This window comes from Glycine max, chromosome 16, assembly GCF_000004515.6.
Source record: "Glycine max cultivar Williams 82 chromosome 16, Glycine_max_v4.0, whole genome shotgun sequence".
Taxonomy (NCBI): domain Eukaryota; kingdom Viridiplantae; phylum Streptophyta; class Magnoliopsida; order Fabales; family Fabaceae; genus Glycine; species Glycine max.
This window is the reverse complement of record NC_038252.2, coordinates 26,627,598-26,642,602: the sequence shown is the minus strand read 5'-3', so window position 1 is coordinate 26,642,602 and position 15,005 is coordinate 26,627,598. Positions and strand designations below refer to the sequence as shown.

At 35.8% G+C, this 15,005-nt stretch overlaps 1 pseudogene; it reads right to left on the bottom strand.

The window, feature by feature from the left end:
• Positions 1 to 280: 280 nt before the first annotated feature.
• On the bottom strand, positions 281 to 14,064 carry LOC100778052 (O-fucosyltransferase 31-like; annotated as a pseudogene).
• Between the last annotated feature and the right edge of the window lie 941 nt (positions 14,065 to 15,005).

Below are 15,005 nucleotides of genomic sequence, written 5' to 3'. Positions count from 1 at the left end.
GAGAAGCTCTAATCTTGTGTAAGATTGCTTGTGAAGATTATTGTTGATTCTGGTAAAATGATTAGATTCAATTAAGAGTTATTGTAATTTATTTTGATTTAGGAACTATTGTAGCATTTCTGGGATTCTAATTCTTTCCTTATTTAGCTAGTGTGTTGTTTATTTTCTTTAGTGCATTATAGACAGATTCTATCCACATTTTTAGGTACCAGAGTTGGGTCCTAAAATCATTTCTTAAGATACCCAAACTTGTCTATGTTGTAGACTAGATCCCTAGTACCTAATGTAAATTTGCAATGGAAATAAGTGAATTACATCCCTTGTCTACCCTTTGTCTATTCTTATGTCCATCAAGAACTACAAGCTGAAATTCTGACTAGCCTATGCTTTTATTTTGAAATAGTTGCCCCAACAGTCTCATGTTTGGTTTGATAGTCTTCAGATTCATATAAGCATGATGCGCCTCCTAAAGAAGCAAAAGATGTTAGGTTTAAATGATAAGTTTTGGGAATTTACATCAATTCTTGCACCAAAACAAAACAAATATAGCTCAAGGCTCTTTATGCAACATAATTATTTAGATTGTACGGTTTGAAATAGAAAATTTAAGAATGATTCTTACTAGAGCATTGTGCATATTGCCTGGAGAAGCAGAAATGAAGATGTCACTCTACATGCTCACATAATAATCAACAGTAGCTAACAGTGATGCCTTTCCTTTAACCTTGGCAAGTTCCTCTATGGAGACTAGGCTCTTCTTATCTTCCATAAGAGGACATAACTTGCTTAAAGTTGCTAACCTAGCTTCTCCACCATAAACCTGAAAGCATGAAACCAATCCAGATAAGTCCCAAGTCAAAGCACAAACTGCCCTATGCCCCTATCAATAAAGGTGTCAAAAGGTAGTAGATTGTTAATCATTGGGCATCATTATGAATATCAGAATGAAATATATGTTGTTACATAATCACAAGCTATCCTTCATATGTTGTTAATGAACCTTGTGGGAAGCAAGATAAAGCCGTGTTCTATTGTTGAAACTCAAAGCTGCCAGGAGTAATCCAATCTCTTCAGGAGTCAGTGGGCAATGCCCCTAATTTCTCAACTCTTCATCAGTGAATTGAGAGTTCAATACCCTTCCCTGCCAAAGCACCTGTCGGTACTTCGCTAGAGCAAGTTTCTCAGCTTTACCCCCACCAAAATCACAGGCTGAATGAGCTGCCATATCCTGCATAGTACATTTGGAATCAAAGTGTTAAGGGATGAGATATGTAATAATAATAATAATAATAATAATAATAATAATAATAATAATAATAATAATAATAATAATAATAATAATAATAATAGATACTAGAGATTAGCTCTAAAGAACTCAAGGATAGTATTCTTGATTTGTAGAAACAAAGATGGAAAAGAAAATAAAAACAAAATAACAGGGTTCCAAACACCCCTGAAACATCCACAAACCAAACCCCCTAAGTTTCTCTCAACTCCCGCCTAACCACCCAAGCCCACTCCTGATTCTCAATCATTATTTCTGAATCTCACATTCACAGCATGCCTGTTATCCCTGTGTATAGCCAAATCCTCTCTTGACCTTCTCACCAAATTCCAAGGAGGCGCTGGATGTATGATGGCAAGTAGTTGAATGTCAAGTGATGAGAGAATGGTGCAATAGCAGCAATTCCATAATTGTATCAATGATCGAGGTCGTACCCGAATCAAATAAACATTAAAAATGCAGTATCTAGGAAGTGATCCTAGGTCGTCTCCCAACGAGCAATGGTGAACCAAACGTTCATAACAGATAGTAGGAAAATAATAATGAATTGGGGGGGGGGGGTTGCTTTTGTAAATTAAACAGCGAGTAAAATTGAATTAGAAAATATCAAAATTAAAACATGTTGCTTCCCCTTGATTCACAAGCAAGTCTCTTATCCTAGGTTACGAGAGTTTATCCTTTATCAGTTCAACAACTTAATCCAACCCTAAATTAAATTACTAAGCGAAATTTAACATAAGGCATTCATTATGTGATTAAGCAACACATACACCAATTAATCATAAACGATCATTAAGCATGAACATAAATTAAGCGCAGAGACAATTAATCAAGCACTAAGCATGCATGAATTAATAGCAACAAATTCAAAGTAATTAGTGAAGAGGAAAAACTGAACAGAATTTAACAGTAATAATAGAACCTCAAAGAGAATTGTGCTTGATCCTCAAGAGAAAACAACGCCGGAGACTTAGCCTTCCATTAATTAGTAGAGAACGAAATTATGGATTGAAGAACGAAATTTTATTGCTGAAAAGTAAAAACTGGAATTGCAAAATGAAAAAGTGTCTAAAAGAAGAGAAGCCTAAAACTAAAAACAAAAACAGGAGAGAGAGAGAAGAGAAGAGAGAGCCTAAACTAGAACCTTGATGCTGTTATATAGTTTTTCCTACCCCAAAGCTTACAAATCTGTTTTAAATCTAAGCCCATAAATAAAATAAAATCATATCTAGATAAGATAAGATAAGATCTAGATGAAATAATATCTAGATGAGATCAAATCTAAATAATATCTAGATAAGATAAAGTCTAGATAAGATAAAATTTTGTAGAATAAAATAGTCTGCCCTCTTCAAGTCCAAGCCCAATTCTGGATTCAAGCCCAATGCTTCATTAATTCCTGAAATTATATTAAAAACATCAAATTAGCTGAATGGGCCCAAATAATAAAATTTCCTAATTAATTTGACAATTAAGATTAATCAGTACTTAAAATGGTGCAAAAAGGGTTAAGAAATAGGAGAAAATAATGGCACATCAAAATCCCCCATTCTTAGCCTTTTGCACTCTTGGGAAAAATGAAATAAAGAACAAAATCCAAGGATATCAAAGAGAGACAAACAAAAACATTTACATATTTCTCAATGAACATCAAGGAATGAAAGGAATGAGTAACATCTAACATGAAGAGATCCAAAGAGTCAAGACATTCGTGAAAATCATCCAAGCAACCCAATCATGGCAAAATAGTTAATCAGCTCAAGAATGAAAAGTGATAAAGCCTCACAAGATATACACTCTATCTCTCAAGTGTCTAGGCTGTTGTTTACTCTCGAAGCACCCATGAAAACAAACACCACATAGACTTGGCAAAATTCTAAAATTGACAAACAACTTGACAAACACATGCACATGAGGATCAAAAGGTCTTTAAAGGTTGTAATGGGGCCAAGGACAAGGTAGGGGAAAAAATATGGAATAAGTAACTAAATCCCAAAGGAATAGAGGATCAATAGGGAATAAGTGGAAATTAAGCACAAGTAGTAAACCCAAACCCTCTAATATCAACAAAATCAACCAAGGCTCCCAAATCAAGTCCTCATAACAAGACCTCATTTATTCAACTTCACTTCTTTTCTTCTATTTTTTTTTAGAACAGTACGAATTTGTAGAATTTGCACCAATTGAAATTTTTTTTTCATTTTTTTTAAACAGTACAAATTTGAAGATTAAAGCAAGAACTAGGCAATATATATATACATCAAGCATGGCCAAAATAAAACATTAAGCATGGCCAAAAATCATATCTTCCAATGAAACATACCCCCCCCCCCCCCCCCCCACACTTATTCCCAAAACAATTCCAAAGCTCCAAAATTCCTTAAGGGTAAGGTGATATCATGGTTTTTCACTTAAGGCTTGTAATGCGCTTCAAAACAAAGAAAGGGGAACATAGGCTCAAAGGGGCTATCAAAGGAATTAATTCAAGGTAAGTCCATTTGGCTAGAAGCTTATAAGAACAAAATTGCCTAAATCATTTCCAAATATGCATGTGAATTAGGAAGCATCAACAAGAATCAAGCCAAGGCTATTGTGCAAGCAATCAATGGGGCAAAACACACCAAAAGATTATGATGATGGATGGCTCAAATTCTCACAAAGGTAAACTTATCACTTTCAAATTGAGCTTTCAAAACTATCATGACATGTAGAGGAAAAACAAGGATTTCAAATCACAAAATGTCAAGAGACTTTTATTTTTAGAACAATTACCCATTTCTTAAACACATCCTATAATTCAAAGAAAAATATGCAAAGTTGTACATGCAAACAGAATTGACCTAAAATATTAAACTAGAAACCCAACAAAACTAACAAAACTAGCAAAACCAAAACCAAAGAACACTCCCCCCATACTTAAACAACACATTGTCCTCAATGTAGCACAATTAAAAGATTAAAAGCAATTAAACCATCAAATAGAATCGGACAAATGTAATAAAAGTAAAGAAGGAGATAGGAAAAGAAAACTCCCTAAGTCATGGCGGAAAAGAAGTAAGCTGAAGTAAGGAAATCTTTTGAGCAAGGACAACCCCCAATGTGTAATTGGATGCATCGCACATTAGCTCAAATGGGGCTGTCCAATCAGGTGCTTGAAGGATAGGGGTGGTAGTCACCGCACGCTTGAGGCAATCGAAAACCTCTTTGCATTTATCATTAAAGTCAAACTCCACCTCCTTTTGCAACAAGTTGGATAGTGGAAGGGCTACTTTGGTAAAATCTCTTATAAAGCGCCTGTAGAATCCTGCATGACCAAGAAAAGATCGCACCTCTCGCACGCAAGAGGGGTAAGGCAATTGTGAAATAACAGAAATTTTTGCAGGATATACTTCAATGCCCTTTTTGGAAATAATGTGGCCTAAAACGATACCTTGCTCAACCATAAAATGACATTTTTCAAAATTTAGAACAAGGTTAGTTTCAGTGCATCTATTCAAAACTTTTAACAGACTATCCAAACAAACATCAAAAGATGATCCATATACAGTGAAATCATCCATAAACACCTCTATGCAATTTTCTAAAAAATCACTAAAAATACTAATCATGCACCGCTGGAAGGTACCAGGGGCATTGCACAGGCCGAAAGGCATCCTCTTATAGGCAAAAGTGTCAAAGGGGCAGGTGAATATGGTCTTTTCCTGATCCTCAGGAGCAATAGTGATTTGCATATAACCAGAAAAGCCACCAAGGAAACAGTAGTGAGATTTACCTGTCAGGCGCTAAGCATCTGGTCAATGAATGGCAGTGGAAAATGGTCCTTTTTGGTAACCTGGTTCAGCCTCCTATAGTCAATGCAGACTCTCCAACTGTTCTGCACCCGAGTAGGAATCAACTCCTTCTCCTCATTTTTTATCATGGTGAGGCCGGTTTTCTTCGGAACTACCTGGACGGGACTCACCCATTGGCTTTCGGAGATAGGATAAATGATTCCAACTTGCAAAAACTTGGTTACCTCCTTCTTCAATGTGGATGGGCTAATACTAGGAATGTCCGCCAGGGTCCAGCCTATAGCCTTCTTATGCTTCTTGAGAATTGATAACAACTTCTCCTCTTGCTCATCAACAAGGGAGGCAGATATAATTACTGGAAAACTTTTGCTATCATCCAAGTAAGCATATTTTAAATTTGATGGCAGAGGCTTCAATTCTGGTGTGGGCGGTTGGATAATGGTAGAAAGAGATGGTTTCTCAGCTTGTACCTCATAAAGAAAGTCAGAGGTATGTGTACTTCCTGAAACATGGTTAGTTCTATCTGACTCTAGAAAATCAATCTCAAGAGATAAAACATCACCAGACATGTAATCAATATAAATTTTAGATTCACTCTCAGCATAAAATTAAGACATATGATCAAGTACAAATTCAGATTCAATGCATGAAGGGTGACAGGCATGCAGATTAGAATGAAGATCAGTCATGTATTCATCAACAATATGGTCAATTATTTCAACACGAAATACAGAAAGATCTTCATATGGGTGTTTCATAGCATCAAGAATATTAAAATGAACAGTTATATCACCAAACTCCATAGATAGTGTGCCTGCATATACATTTATCTTAGTTCTAGCAGTTTTCATAAAAGGTTGCCTAGAATGATAGGAACTGATCCTTTAGAAAATCCGTCCTCCATATTCAAAATATAAAAATCAACAGGTAAAATCAGTTCACCAACTCTAACTAAGACATCCTCTATGAAACCAGCAGGATAGGCAACACTTTTATTAGCTAAATGAATTACCACATCAGTTGATTTCAAAGGACCAAGAGATAGAGAATTAAAGACAAAGGCATAACACTAACAGAAGCTCCTAAATCTAGCATGGAATTGTCAAACTTATTGTTCCCTATAATACAAGGTATGCTGAATGTACCTGGATCTTTACATTTTTTAGGGATTTGGGGAACAGATTTACCAATCAATGCGGAAACATTTCTGCCCATGCTAATTCTTTCACTTCCTTTAAGCATCCGCTTATGAGTGCACAGCTCCTTCAAGAATTTAGCATATCTTGGAATTTGCTTTATTGCATCCAGCAGAGGCATGTTTACCTCTACTTTTCTAAATGTTTCCTATATCTCCTTATCTGTCTCTTCCATTTTTTTGTTGGAAATTGCTCTTGGAGGGAATGGAAGAGGGATATGCTGCTTCTCTTTAGATTCACCTGCATAGAAATTATTAGGTAACTTACTCTTTAAATTTTTGTCATCATCTTTTTCTGGAGTAGAGTGAAGTTGGGCAGGTTCATTTGCGGATGAGGAAGATGTTGCTGGTTGAGGTCCTTGACACTGGTTTCCCGACCTCAATGCAATGGCACTCACATTTTTGGGATTCTGGACAGATTGAGAAGGTAATCTGTCAAAATTTTGGGATTGTTGTTGATTTAACTGTGTAGCCAATTGTCCTATCTGATTAGTTAAGCTCTGAATGGAGGCTCTGGTTTCTTATTGAAACTGCATGTTTTGCATAGTCATTTGCCTCACAAGTTCTTCAAGGGAAGGTTGCGGAGGAGCCTCAACTATTTGTTGTTTCTAGGGCTGTTGCTGTTGGATTGGTGGAGGAACGTATGGTCTACTTGGGCCAACAACATTTAGAAAATAAGGTTGTTGTTGTTGTTGCTGCTGTTGTGAAGGATTCGACCATCTAAGGTTGGGATGATTCCTCCACCCGGGATTGTACTTGTTGCTGTAGAGGTCATAATTGTTCTGTTGTGGCTGATTTTGGTGCTGAGGTTAAGGAGGTCTGTTGTAGATGTTTGCAGCATAAGCTTCAAGCTGTTCAATTGCTTCAGATTGTTGCACAGAAGGACAAAGGTTTGTGTGGTGGTCGGCAGAGGAGCATAAACCACAGAGTCTGGCGACAGGTGCAGATTTTTTATTCATGGCCAGTTGGGTTACCAGGTTAACCAAGGCATCTAGTTTACCTTCAAGCTTCTTAGTCTCGGCTGATAAAGATGAATTCGTGGCTACTTCATGCACTCCTCTAATGACAATAGCATCACTTCTGGCACTAAATTACTGGGAGTTTGAAGCCATCTTCTCAATTAAACTTCTGGCTTCAGCAAGGGTCATGTCTCCAAGGGCTCCACCACTAGCAGCATCTATCATACTTCTCTCCATGTTACTGAGTCCTTCATAAAAATATTGGAGGAGAAGCTGCTCAAAAATCTAGTGGTGAGGGCAACTGGCACATAGTTTCTTAAATCTCCCCCAGTATTCATATAAGCTCTTTCTACTGAGTTGCCTAATGCCTGAAATATCCTTTCTGATGGTCGTGGTCCTGGAAGCAGGGAAAAGTTTTTCTAAGAATACTCTCTTGAGGTCATCCCAACTCGTGATGGACCGTGGAGCAAGGTAATAAAGCCAGTCCTTTGTCACTCCTTCTAAAGAATGAGGAAAGGCCTTCAGAAATGTGATCCTCCTGGACACCTGGGGGTTTCATGGTGGAGCAGACAATATGGAATTCTTTCAGATGTTTGTGCGGGTCTTCACCTGCAAGGCCATGAAACTTTGGAAGCAAATGGATCAGTCCAGTTTTAAGAACATATGGGACATCCTCATCAGGGTATTGGATGCACAAGCTTTCGTAGGTGAAATCAGGTGCAGCCATTTCCCTTAGAGTCCTCTCACGGGATGGAGGTTATGCCATGTTCTCAGAATGTTCAAAATCAGAATGTTCAAAACTATAATGCTCAAAATCACCAATAACAGAATGCTCAGGATGCTCAAAAGATACTAAATAATGTCTAACTAATTTATGAAATGTCCTATCTATCTCAGGATCAAAGGGTTGTAAGTCAGATGGATTGCCTCTAGTCATACACTATATTCAGCATGCACAACTAGTTGCCTTCTTATGCAAGTAACAGTGTAGGTTTGAACTACATCTACCATTAAATGATATCCAAATGACTTGAAATTTTGTGAGCAACCTTATAAAATGATGAGAAGATAGCAAAAAAAATTTCAAACAAAAATTCAAAGTCTAACTATAGAAGCTAAAAATGATAAGTTAAGAAAAATAAGAGAATAATACTTGGAAAATAAAAAACTTTTGACAGAATCACAATTTTTGGAAGCAAGCTGCCATGGCATGGGAAATTTTTTTCTACCCCAAATACATATATAATAATAGCGATTCTAATAACCGGAGCAAAAGTTATGGCCGTTTGAAGTTTTTACAAAAATCAAATTTGCTACTTTTTTGGAACTTTCAAATTTGACCAAACTAAGGGCTTCAACTATTTTTCCCACAAAATATGGATCAAAAGAAGTGACCACAAAAAAATTCAGCCAAAAATAACAACTATAGCTACCAAAACCAAAAATCCCAATTAATTTAGCAAAGGTGGTCTCTAAAATCTGTCGCTAAGGGATTTCCACTACTACCCTGTTTTCCAGTTCAACAAAAGTGATCACTAAATCCGTCGCAAATCACTATTCACAGCAAAACACAAAACTGAAATAGGGGAAGCGCTGAACAGAAAAACTAAAACAGAACATCACACTAAACAAAATAACAAGACTCTAAACACACTTAACGCAACACGAACACAACACTAACACACACTAACACAACACACGAAAACATAAAACAACTAAACATAAAACACGAATCACTAGCTATTATGAACCTTTGGACACTGCTCCCCGGCAACGGCACCAAATTTGATCGAGGCCATACCCGAATCAAATAAACATTAAAAATGCAGTATCTAGGAAGTGATCCTAGGTCGTCTCCCAATGAGCAATAGTCAACCAAACGTTCATAATAGATAGTAGGAAAATAATAACGAATTGGGGGGGGGGGGGGTTGCTTTTGTAAATTAAACAACGAGTAAAATTGAATTAGAAAACATCAAAATTAAAACACGTTGCTTCCCCTTGATTCACAAGCAAGTCTCTTATCCTAGGTTACAAGAGTTTATCCTTTATCAGTTCAACCACTTAATCCAACCCTAAATTAAATTACTAAGTGAAATTTAACATAAGGCATTCATTATGTGATTAAGCAACACATACACCAATTAATCATAAACGATCATTAAGATTGAACGTAAATTAAGCGCAGAAACAATTAATCAAGCACTAAGCATGCATGAATTAATAGCAACAAATTCAGAGTAATTAGTGAAGATGAAAAACTGAATAGAATTTAACAGTAATAATAGAACCTCAAAGAGAATTGTGCTTGATCCTCAAGAGAAAACAACGCTGGAGACTTAGTCTTCCATTAATCAATAGAGAACAAAATTATGGATTGAAGAATGAAATTTTATTGCTGAAAAGTAAAAACAAGAATTGCAAAACGAAAAAGTGTCTAAAAGAAGAGAAGCCTGAAACTAAAAACGAAAATAGGAGAGAGAGAAAAGAAGAGATAGCCTAAACTAGAACCTTGGTGCTGTTATATAGTTTTTCCATCCCCAAAGCTTACAAATCTGTTTTAAATCCAAGCCCATAAATAAAATAAAATCAAATCTAGATAAGATAAGATAAGATCTAGATGAAATAAGATCTAGATGAGATCAAATCTAAATAATATCTAGATAAGATAAAGTCTAGATAAGATAAAATTCTGTAAAATATAATAGTCTACCCTCTTCAAGTCCAAGCCAAATTCTGGATTCAAACCCAATGCTTCATTAATTCCTGAAATTATATTTAAAACATCAAATTAGCTGAATGGGCCCAAATAATAAAACTGCCTAATTAATTTGACAATTAAGATTAATCAGTACTTAAAATGGTGCAAAAAGGGTTCATAAATAGGAAAAAATAATGGCACATCAATCAACAAGAAAATTTACAACATTTGAAAATAGATATTTATGTAAATAATGTATATATAAAGGAATACATAGATTGGTTCATGGCCCTGCAAATGCCGCAGATTGATACCAACTATATAGTTTTTCTGCTAATAAAAAATATTGATATTTAGAAAAGAAAAAATTGTCTTTCTATTTATCTTTTAGACAAAAGTCAAAAGATAAACCAAAAGATAGTTATTTTATCTTCTATTCCCATGATCAAATGCTATTTTCATGTTTGGCAGACAATAAGTTATAATAAGGCATATTATTTTCCTTCCTAGTTCCTAGAGGAGAATTTGAAGGTAGTCAAAAATGCATCCTGAGACACCTTAAGGGTACTATGCCTCATAGATTACTCCTCCAGTCTGCTACTCCCCTGAAACCCTTCTCCTCACATGCCTTTTATGATACTTCTTGGGCTAGTGGTCTAGATAACAGAAGATTTGCATCAACTTCTTGCATCTACCTAGGACCTAACCTCAGTTCTTGGCAGTCCAAGAAATAGTGCCCTACCATCCAGATTCCAGATGCAGCACTGAAACTTAATACAAAAGTTTAGTCAATACTAAAGTTGAGATCTTATGGATCCAAAATCCAATAGTTAAAAGCCGCGGGGCTCACCCTTATTATTTTTTTTGGCAAAGACTCACTGCTTCCCTCTTTCAAGAGTCCCGATTCTCCTGAACTAAGCACATGGAGTTGGAATTGTTTTTTTTTTTGTCAAAGAGAAGGCCATAAAGAGCTAACTAAGTCCCTCTTAGCATACAGGTTTTTTTGAGTTGCAGAACAAACTCAGGGTCATGGACCAATCTTTTTCTCCATCCCCCTGGAATCTGAATGGGGAATATTAGCATAACTACTCATATGGTAGTCACTGAAGTCTGTTATACTAGACTCTCAGGCTAGAAACAAATAAAAATTAACTAGACAGAAAAGAAAAATAGTCACATTACTCATTCAATGTAGAAATTGTAGATCATAAAATCTCAGCTAACAAAAATGCGGATTCCTAGTAATTAAAGTAATTTACAATACTGCTTGAAGATGATGCATAAGTGAATCATAAGATGTCTAAACAAAATAAATGTGGTTGACAATGCATGAAAGCAACACTCTAATTTAAAAATATTGGACCTCAATCTAAGGAAACCCATTCTATTTGGATTTCTTTACCCATTTTAGCACCTTCTACCTAGCTTCTTTTTTTGGCTTTCTTGGTTCCTTTCAGTTCTCCATTCTCGAAAATTCAAGCAAAAAGGTCTGCTTCCTTTTCACCATTAATTTGAGTTGTACAATAGTAAAACTATAAAAAGTTGAAGGGAGCAATAAATAATAAAAGTTTTGAAACAAATTAGTCTTAAAGTTTGTTTATGTTATAAACTTGAATTGGTCAGATTTCAGTTTTACATAATTTCATTACTACAGCACCCCAATAAATTGAAAGCATTATAAATGTTTCCTAAGAAGGTTGATCGTGATTATCAAGCTTGGGCCTCTGGAGATACCTCAAGGCTGCCTCTAGGGACAGGTGAAATCTAAAATAATGCTTGATGGCAATTGGCACTGCTACTGCCCTTAAATAAAGAATGAATAAATTACACTAGTTAATTCTAAGATTTTGTGAAATTACTTTTTGTTTTAACTTTTTTAACGTTAACATTAACCTTGTTTGTAGACTGCTTTTGAGTAGGGAAAAAGGAACCATACCCACCAAAGTTTGCACCGGACAACAAACACTGCTCTTTGATTTCTTAATACAAGGTTTGAGTTTTATTATTCCAATCATGTTTAATTGTGTTATAAAATATGCAATTATTAGACAAAAGTAGGTACCTAGTTTTTAGCTCCCACAAAACCATGATTTATCAATAAAATCATTAGATTATGATAATAAATTTCAAATTTGACTATCCCTTTTGCTAGCAACCATGATTTTTGTTTATGATCGTTTGGCATCACATTCACTGCTTATCCTGATTTTTACCATTATTTTGAGGGTAAATATAAAATGTACCATGGACTATCCTATTAAAGTTCATACAAATGAGTATTGGTTTTCCCCCTTGAACATTTTTACTATAAAGTCCTTGCAAGGCACACCCTTCTTATACACTTGAGGTAGATGTGAATCACTTCCAATTCTCCCTCCAAGGAACATATCCACACCTTCAGTGGCCTTACCATTGTCATCCCTAGCCGTGCGCCCCATGAAAGCAATATGAGCAACTTGAACCTGTCCACAAGTGTTAGGGCAGGCAGTCCAATGCATTCTCACAGGCCTAGCACAACCACTTGCCTCTCCACTTCCTCAGATCTTAGATACCTCAAAATCTTAACAAGGAGTCAAAAGCCTAAACTATAGTGATTGCAATAAAAAAATCCACAAAATCCAGATTTCTAATCCAAAAATATTTTATAAAGAATATTGATACATAAACACTTATATATACCAAACTCCTTATTAATACATAAATTTATATTTATTTATCTTTTTCTAGTATATATTATATCTTTATTGATAGAAATGCATAGTATATAGGAGGAAAATAAAACTAGAGGCCATGTTAAAACTCAACTCTTTTGGAGCTAATCTCATAGATTATTCATGATGTTCACTTGGAATCAACCGAGGGAGGAGTTCCTCTTATTGATGTAGTAGTCTTATTCAACTTTAATTAGCAGGAAAGCTCTTTCTTTCTTTCTTTCTTTCTTTTAGCCAAACCATAGATATATATTATAAGAAAGGAGTTTGGACAATTTCTTGCTGGTGGTGTTGCTGTGAGGGAGTTTCCTTTTTGTTTTGGAGAAAATGGGGAATTTTTGGACAATTTCTAGACAATTTCTTGCTGGTGGTGTTGCTATGAAGGAGTTTGGACAATTTCACTAGACCAATCTGGAATCAGATAAATTCATCTCTAGACACCTTCTCCAATCTTTGCACGTATAGAAAACATTATATTGTTGGATTCTAATATAACAATTCCACACCTGCTTACAATCATTACAGTCCCGAAAAAGATGCAAGAGAGCCTCAGCTTCACCTTGACATGCAAAACACTCATCATTCACACTTATGCCAATTCTCATTCTCTTTGCATTTGTCAAAATACTTTCATGACTAATCTTCCATAAGAACATTCTAATTCTTTTCGGACCTAGCCATCTATGCACCAACTTAAATAAGTTAATATCATAAGTCACTTGCAGATCACAAACAACACCATAAGCTGACTTCCAATTAAACGAACCATCAGCAGTTCCATTCCAAGCTATTGTATCCAAACCAGCTTCTATTCTTGGAGGGCTCATACCTAATATGTTATAAACAAAGGACACAGGTAAATAATTGTGAAAATTATTGTATCATAATAACACTCAACTGAGGCATTCGACACATCTTCTGGGACATCCCTGGATATAATACTCAATAACGAATCACAATTCCTTATGCAGTATGTTGTCTCTCTAGAATTTCACTTTGGATCCATCACCCAACACACAAACCGTATTTCTACATAACACCTTCCAAGTGGCACACATGCCTCTCTAGAAATTGCTCCCAGGCTTATTTGTCTTAATTTTAGGTATCAAATCAGTACCTCAAACCATACTTCTCCTGCATAATAGCTGACAAAGGAGGGGGATCTGTATTACAGAATCTCCAATTAGCACGAAACATAAAAGCCATATTGACAACCCATGCCTTCCTTAGACATAGACTTCCTTTATCCTTAGGGGAGAAAACAGTATCTCATGCAACTAGGTGAATCTTATTGCCATTATCTGCATCTCCCAAAATAAATTTGCGACAAGCCTTGTCAATATCATCGCACCTTTTGGCTGCTAGTTTTTGTGTTGTGTTGATGAGGTAATTCATGGAGAACACAGGATGAAGATTAGCCATTGTTGTTAAAACTTTGCTCAGTTTTATCTAATATTAGAATTAGAAGGCCACTCCAACACCCAGTTAATAATTGTCACAGCTACTAGGTCTTTTCTTATTCATTCAAGTTGCCAACAAATTATACATAAGACAACAAAGAATAGTAAGTTAGTAACCAATAACTTTACTACTTGTTCAACAACCGCATAATCCTCTACAAAAATTTAAAATACCAATACATAGCATTTACTTCATGAAAAGCATTGGAGAACTGTCTGCCTTGTTTACTGCATTGGATTTGAATACTGAATTCTGTCAACATTTTGGTTGAGAATTGATAGGTTGCTGGCTTCCTTTAAAATGGTGCCACTAGTTGAGTAAAGCAATTGTGGACATAGCTGATAAAAGGCTTTAAATACATGGTGGCTAATTGGACTATGGTTTTTTTCTTCAGGTTATCATTTACTACTTGTAATTCGCGTTGCTAGCTTCCAGGTACGTACGTACGGACTAGTATGTATATTATTATTGTCACAGACTAGTCTTTTGACTTTTGTCTCAGTATTTATATACACATATAATGGTGTTTGATTTAAAATCTTATATGGTATAATGGTCAAATCTGCAATTACAACACAACAAATCGCGAAGAACCTTAACCAAAAAAGAAAGCAATGGTTTCCGAGTTAGGGCAACAGACGGTGGAGCTATCCACCCTCGTCACACGCGTTGCTAACGATAAGTCCGCTGATATGTTAGCGGTGCTAACAAATCGAAGGACTTATCATTAGTGGCACGTGTGACGAGGGTGGATAGCTCCACCGTCTGTGGCCCTAACTCCACATCCATTGCTTTCTTGTTTGGTTAGGGTTCTTCCCGATCAGTTGTGTTGTGTTATATCTCACTATATTTAATTTGTATGTCATTAATGTGCTTTTCATTAGATTCAACTTTTGTTCATA